The sequence below is a fragment of the Brienomyrus brachyistius genome, chromosome 13 (genome assembly GCF_023856365.1).
Source record: "Brienomyrus brachyistius isolate T26 chromosome 13, BBRACH_0.4, whole genome shotgun sequence".
NCBI classification, from domain to species: domain Eukaryota; kingdom Metazoa; phylum Chordata; class Actinopteri; order Osteoglossiformes; family Mormyridae; genus Brienomyrus; species Brienomyrus brachyistius.
This window is the reverse complement of record NC_064545.1, coordinates 25,522,221-25,530,011: the sequence shown is the minus strand read 5'-3', so window position 1 is coordinate 25,530,011 and position 7,791 is coordinate 25,522,221. Positions and strand designations below refer to the sequence as shown.

General features: G+C 45.4%; 1 long non-coding RNA gene across 1 annotated transcript; it reads left to right on the top strand.

Annotated features, from left to right (window-relative positions):
* The first annotated feature begins 483 nt into the window (after window positions 1-483).
* LOC125706225 (uncharacterized) lies at window positions 484-4,506 on the top strand. The gene is made up of 4 exons (XR_007381941.1): window positions 484-3,545; window positions 3,748-3,823; window positions 4,243-4,291; window positions 4,382-4,506. It is a non-coding gene; the product is annotated as an uncharacterized LOC125706225 (long non-coding RNA).
* Window positions 4,507-7,791: the final 3,285 nt, after the last annotated feature.

Below are 7,791 nucleotides of genomic sequence, written 5' to 3'. Positions count from 1 at the left end.
CTTTTTAGCTTGATGTGTGCTACCTCTTGGGATTGGAAGAAGGAAAAGCAATGCAGGCAGGAACATGAGAGGAGGCCAGGAAACGGGAAGCAGGTCCCACTCCATCTTTATTGGTGGGAGAAGCTGTAGGAAGGGTCCTCAGATTTTACATTCCTTGGAGCCGCTCTCAGTGCCGACCTTAACAGCTGCAGAGTGATGTGCCCACTTATCAGGAAGGTGCAACAGTGTCTTCCCTTCCTCAGGCATCTGAGGAAGGTTCGCGTTTCAGCTCCAGTCCTCAGAAACCTCTACAGGTGTCTCTTGGGCTTCAGGGGCTGCATAACATCCTGGTACAGAAGATGCTCAGCACAGCAGCACAAAGCACTACAGAGAGTAGGACAAGCGGCACCAAGCTTCACCAACACATGTTCTCGACACTTACGACACGCACTGCCTCCGAACAGCAGATCACACCTTGAAGGACTTCTCTCCAGCTGCACATGCAGTTTTCTCCTTCCTTCCCTTCAGCAAGTGAGTCAAAACACACCTGGGCATAGAGATTCAGGGGGACCCTTTATCCAAATGTCACAAGACAATTTAGTAGGTAGGCACTGATTTACACCGTGCCTTAATACTAGTACCACTACTCTATCAGTGCTACATAATTTACTACTACTGCTGCAGTCATTCGTCACTTTGTCTCACCTTGTGTTGGGATGTTGCAAATACTGCAGGATTCTACTTAGTGTCTGCTGCCTACTGTCATGCTATTGTATCTGTGTACTTCTGTTATGAGTCTTAGCTAACATAAGTAAGAACTTCTCTGTACTTGGTACATGTGACTGTAAAACTGAATACTAACAGCTGTGAGGGATCAAACTTTGTACTAAAGGGGTATGAGCCAAACATGCTAAGAAACATCTTATTGTTTCTTTTGCGCGTTACTCTGACTAACACTGTTCCCAATAGCTTTGCTGCATCCCTCCTGCAATCTGTCCCTTTTTATTTAATTCCACTCTGATTGGTCTTTGTGAATTAATTTCTCAGGCCATTAGATGTTGTAGGCCGCGGCCTGGGAGCTATTCATTCTCGGATTGCTTTTTGGTCTGCTGACTTCCCACCCTGCAGGAAAATGACTTCTGGTTCACCATCACTAAATTGAGATCCTGCTGTAGTTGTACCCTGCAGTTCTCCCCTGTTAGCTCTGATCCAGTGCCAGGATTCTGCCACGTGAGACTGTGCTTTCTTGGTGGGGTGAACTGCTGGGCTGGCATCTTGTCCGGGGTGCACCCTGGTCTTGTGTTCTGTGCTGCCTGGGGTGAGATCCAGCCGCCCCCTCTGACCTCAACCAGGATGAGTTGTTAGAAGATAGATGGATCAGTGGAGTCTGCCATTGGCTCTGTTTCAGGAAATTCAGCTGCATTTTTTTCAGAAATATCTTCCAGCTGGCATCTGTACAGTGAATTCTTTCCTGTCTAATGCTTAATTGCGGTAAAGTTCCCATTTGTCAGATGCACGGATTGAGTAATGAAATTGTGCAGTTATGTGTAAATAAAACTAGTGTGAGACCAAAACCATATAATTATGTAACTTGGAAATTGAACCATTAACTTTCATTTAGCGTTTTCTGCAGTGCTATACTTTCTTGAAGGCAGCAAAGTGTTTTCCTATCTGGCTGCTTACGTGGATAAATGAACAGGAACTATGAGGGTTAAGTATTTTGCTTTAGGTTACTACAGAGGGTCCCCACCAGGGACTTTGATATGCTGTTAGTCACTGTTATTCCTGCATAAATTTAGCATCTGCACGTCCCTTCCACTCCCACGGATTCTCATCCTCTGGGAGGTCATCGCTCCCTTTGGTCCCACTGAACTCATGAACGAAGTCCCTGTAGGTGCCCAGCGTTTCGTTAAGAGCTTACAGCCGGCCTTGTTTTTCTCCCCCTCAGTCAAATAAGTCCATACTGAGGCATGTTGGTAGTTTAGTGGTAGTCTCACTTTTGGCAGTATTTAGATGAAGTTCAATTTTAATGATCGCTGTTACATCACTGCTAAAAATGTGCAATTCCTGGGACCAGAATTCTACTGGGAGTTGGGGTCGGAGTTATTAGTGACTGATTTTAAGTGGTTGGTTGGCGACAGCAATAAACAAATAACGCGGATGAGTGGAGGAAACGGAAGATACAAAATGGGAAGTTACTGGCGGATCTATCTGTATGATGTGTCACAAGAAATATAGGCAATTAAAGTGGATTTAAGAAGACGCACTATGGGAGCCTTCTGCACGTTTGCCTGGCATTTCTGGCTCTGCGTGGCTGGGCTGTTGTCATGGCAGCTGGGGTACTGAGAACTGGTTTAATGGGATTCTCCCACTCCTGAGAATGTGAGAAGGCTGTTCTGGTACGGATCGGGTTCTGGGCTGTGGTGTACCTGTGCCCCTTCAGTATTAAATCCTGCATTCTCATTACTGCATCATCGTGATGTTGTTCAAAAACTCTTTAATTATGATTTCATTCAGTCATTTAATTTCCATACCTGCTTGTCCTATGCAGGGTCTCCGGTGTCCAGATCCTATCCTGGAAACAACAGGCGCCAGGCAGGGAATAACCCAAGACAAGGCGCACACACCATCCACTAACACCCACACTCACAGACGATTAGACAGCGGCCTTCATTATGATTTATATCAGTTATTCTTATGTTATGGAGATGCTGGTAGCTTGGAGGTTAGGTGCTTATGCTTTTCTTGATTTTTTTCAGTTAAAAATGTTTATTCCTTGATTGTTGTGCTTCACTAGCAGAGTTTCTGCATGACTGAAGTACCTTTAACTTTTACTTCCTATCCCATAGCATAGAAGGACTTCAGTCACCATAACCCTGGAGAATCCAAATGCTTCCCCTGCCTGCATTCAGAACACTTGTGCAATTACACATCTCTCCGACCTAATGAAGTTCAGATCTCTTAGAACCGCTCTATGATTCATTCTAATTAAGCCCGAAACGTTTGGAGAAGCAAGGTCTTTAAATAGTCTAGCAGTAGATAGGCCTTCATCCGCCTGTTGGCATTCATCATAGTTCACATACCACAAAGGCTATTGCAGAATCTCACATTATATAACCCTGGAAACCAAGCTTAGCCCTAAATGGTCAATGTCATATCGGGGCTTTAGCTTCCTTTGTTCCTTGCACTCAGATTATAGAAAAAAAAAACTATAGCAACACTACAAACACTTCACCAACCCTGAATTTCGAATGAACAGTTACCAGCAAGTTCTGAGTGTTTCTTCCTGTTCATGTAATTAGCACGTGACCATAGCATGCCTTCATGGTTAGCGCTTCGCTTCATTCGGCAGATTCAGTTAGGATGTAAGGACTGTTCAGGGGAATCATCTGTGCTTCTGAATCAGTTTATTCCTCTGTATGTGTGTGTTGTGTGTGCAGTTCCTTATGTGTTCCTTATGTGAGCTTGTGAATGTTTACTTGCCGTTCATGCTCAGAGTTCCACGTCATTGCACTGAGAACCTCCTGGTTAGCAGAGACTTAGCCTGCGGCCTGGTGTATCATCAGGTGAGTAACACACACCTAACATGGTGACATACTGAGTCATTTCCGAAATCTGGCTTTGGAATCCTTAGTTAGTGGAACAATTATCTGCTGTCTGTCACTACCTCATTTGCGTCATTTGCTGTTGGCTACCTTGCTATCTCACAATGGGTTTGACTAGGTGGTGATTGGTAGCGCTCACTAACCAACTTGCTGATGCTTTCAGAGCCCCCCACTTCAGATTACCTCCTGGGCTGGCAGAGTACAGCCGGCATACTCCTGGAATGGAATGCGTATGTAATGTAAGCAAATGCAGTTCGAGTAAACATTTAAAATGAAGTCGCATCAGACATTGGACTGTGTGACTGGGCACGTGCTTTCAACTCATTTCTGCTTTTTCCCCTTTAAAAAAACGTGATGTTTATGAATATGTGCAGCAATGCATGGCCTGAAAGCCTAGTGTCTGTTCCCAATATTGTATTCCTCAGTAATCTGTCTCCATTCTGTGCAATAAACAGCATGGCTCATAAGATGCATTTCAGTCTTTGCTTTTAGGGTTGTACATATTCCTGCTTTGTATAGCTGGCCTTTGCAATGTATTTTATTGCATTAGAAAATAGCATTTGTGATTCATTGTGCCCTCAGAATGAACAGACGGCTTCGATTTGTTTCTGGTGAAGACAGTAATAAGAATAGTCCTTGCCCCTTCTTTGTTCTGCAGGCTGTTTCTATCACATTACCTCCTACCGCATCTCAACCCCCAGCAACAAGTAAGGTATCACACACATTGTAAAAGATGTCACATTGTAAAAGTATCATTTGAAAGAAGGAGAAGCTCAGATCCAGGTCTCTCTCTCCAGGTCCCCTTCACTGCTCCCTGGTCTCTACACTATTCTTTGTCTAGAAAAATAAAATGAATATTTTGGCCTAGCCCAGTCTCCTCTTCAGAATTTGATGGTTCTAGCCCAGTCTCCTCTTCAGAATTTGATGGTATGTAAAGCTGGGCTCTGACTGGCTCTGTTGTCTGTCTTTGCATTTAGCATATTTTTGCTCATGTCACTTTGTTTGTTTTAATACAAGCTGAAGACGACATGTGACTCAGATCTCTTCCATTCTCTCCTGCATCCACGGGGTGCTGCCGTGTCTGGTCCTCATCCATGCCCCCGGGCATCACGTACATCACTGGCCTTCATCGTTGTTGTGTTGGACTGGCTGTGCTCCAGCCCGTATAAGCAGGTTACCTCAGTCTCGCTTTAATATCAAAATTCTTCCATCTTGTCTATAAATATGCAATGAGTGAACAATGAAAATACAAAATTTGGGTGTGATGTTTGATAGCCGATCTCAGTGTGTCATGGTGTCTATTGGAGTCCTTGAGTAGAATCCTGCCTTGCGGATTTCCTTTCCTATCACCTCCTCTCCAGACTGCAGGCTACATTGCCCTTCCTGGTTCAGGGCTCCTGTCCAAGGGCAATTCTAAAGGTGGTCATGCCCCCGCCCCCCCTCCCCAGTACATACATGGCCACCAAAAAATGAAAACAAAACACGGAAGATTCAATTCTGTAAACCAGAGCTGGCCCCACCTAAAACATTACCCCACTGCCAGCTGAGAATAATCATTGGTTCTAACCCAGTCACCCCATTGTACAGGGTCTGGCCCCTGTGCCTGTCTGCTAGTGGTCTCGATTATACAGTTCTTGAACCCCACGACCTTGGGATCACTAGCCCTGAGCTTCAACCTGGTGACCACGCTCATCAAGTACTTCTAGGTGAAAGGGGCGGTTTACCTTCACCCAAGGGCTGCTTAAGATGGCGACCTCAGGACATGCTAACATTGTCTGACGCTGTCGGATTCAGTCAGTCCATCAGGGGCCGTAACTCACCAAAATGATGTCACTCCCGTGAGTGTGCTCTCCCAAGAATGTTATACAGCCACAGAAATTTATTGATATTTTTATTATTTTACCAACATTAATGTGGGCCAATATTTCACAGAAATTCGTTATCCTCTCAAATTAACAAACGTCGCACCTGGTGTCCTTAATATCGCAAAGTGTTCACCAGGACACACATATATAAAAAGGGTGCTTTTATTTTCTTCTGGTATTTCATATGATGAGTGCAGCAGCCATGTAAAAATGATTAATCCTGGATAGGCCTGCAGGTGACAGTTTCATAAGGGCTTATAAAAGCCCAGTTGGCGCTAATTAATGAAGACGAGGTTTAGCTTGGTTTTTCACCTGTCTCTGAGGCACCGTCTTGAGGATGAAAACATCCCCCCACCCCCCCCCACCTCGGGCTGCTCCTGCTCTACCTGATGCTCTCCATCCATTATTTAACAAAGGTAAGTCCTCAGACCGATCTGACATCCTCGCTCCCACACGCCATCGCCGCCGAATCGCTAACCGGCCGCCTCGGGGAAGCTCTCCAGAAGGCGCTGGAGGAGGCGGACTGAGGCAGCGGACGGTTTCTTTCTGCCTTCTGTCATGGCCCCACGCTCTTTTACATGGCCTGAGTGCCCACGTTCACTTTTACAAGTTTATAATGGCGAGGTTCCCTTTCAAACTCCAGGCACACATGACTATATTTAATCATTTCCATGGGAGCTGCAATCCACAGGTTGACCCAGGCTGAAGCCCAGGGGCCTACACTAAAACGAGGCCACAACTAACCTCGTTTAATATCATCTTAAACCCCCAGGGCCCTAGGGGCCTCCGACCCTATTATCAATATCTATTTTATGTTCATTTTAAAAACCATTTATTTTATATCTAGATAGAGCAAATGTACTTTTTGACATTTCTGCTACCTAAGATTTGCATCCAGCATTTCACAATATGCTAATTCCATATTTGAATGCTGATTCTGTGTTGTTTTCCCTCTGCTGTTTTGTCTGCTTTATAAATTGTTGTCTCTCATATAAAGACTTAATTGGCAGCGTATGAGAGGAGGCGTTCAAGTTGATACCCGTGGAAACTGGAAAGGCTGGTGGACAGAGAATCAGAATCGTTTATTTATTGCTTTTATGTGCAAGGAATTCACCTTGGGGTGTCATGCAGGACAATCAAGGATAATCAAGACAATCAACATAATAAATTATAAAGTGCTTAGTGCAGATAATGTGCAAAGTGCAATACAATGTAGCTTGATGTAATGTAGCAATAGGTGGTCTAATAAGCTGGGGCAGGGGGTGGATAAAATCAATGGTTATTGATGAGGCATTAAAAAAATAGCCATGCTTATGCTTATGGTGACGCTGATGCTGCCTCATGCAGACCTGAAGCAGGGACCTGGCACATGCTCAGTTATTCTCGTAAGGACTCACTAGACTCGTGAAGCCCAGCCAGTTTACAGCCAACTTCGTTCAGTCGAGTATCATTCCAAAGCCAGAGCCGCGCTCTCTGGGCATCACAGTCAGGATCACGTGACGTCTGCTCACCTTTAATAGGCACCTGTGCAGCTTGTGAAAGAAAAGTATCAGTTGGATGAACTTGGTGTCGATGTCCTTCTTTCATACGTATTAAGTTCAACCCTCAAAGTCTATGAAGACATGAAAGGGTTTTAACTGCGGTTTTTGCTGCATATCATCTGGTGCCTTAGCATCTGACCCCCGAGTGCTCAAGGCAGATCCATACCAAGCCAAAGACACCGGGGACTGAAATCAGGTGAGAGTAAATGCCCTTGAGAAAGTTTTGTATAACTGCAGCATTTCATCGCTCGTGGTGAAGGCTACTTGCCTTCAGATTGTCCTCCTTTTGATTCACCCGAAGAGAAATATTGCCTCAAGCTTTGAGCTGTCTGGCATCCTGGCTATTAGAGCGCTGTTTGAAACACTGAGGTCAACTCGTATGACTCCAGGAAGAAGTGAAATTAGAATAATACAAGTGGTCCCTCTCCAGCCTGCCTTTTATGTGGTATCTGCTCTGTCTTTTGTTACAGTGCCTCAAAAGACATCTGCAGGAAGCAGAAGCGGAGGCCCGGAATGTTCCGCACCAGCCAGAGTGTCGCGTGCAGCCTGTTTCACGGCATGTTTTTCTCCCTCCTTGCGCCCCGTGGAATGAAGAGAGGTCCCTCCCCAGCCGCGGATGTCCTGTACCCTTAATTTACTCTTCTGGAGCTCGGAAGGGGTGCTGTGAGGTGCAGGTGGGGGGAGGTGGGTGGGGGGGCGGCGGCATGCGGTGCAGATTAATCTTTAAATTTAGGGGAGAGATGTGGGGTCTCAGCATGGTAATGATGCTCCAGAGATGCTCTGTACCCCCACAGTGAAGAA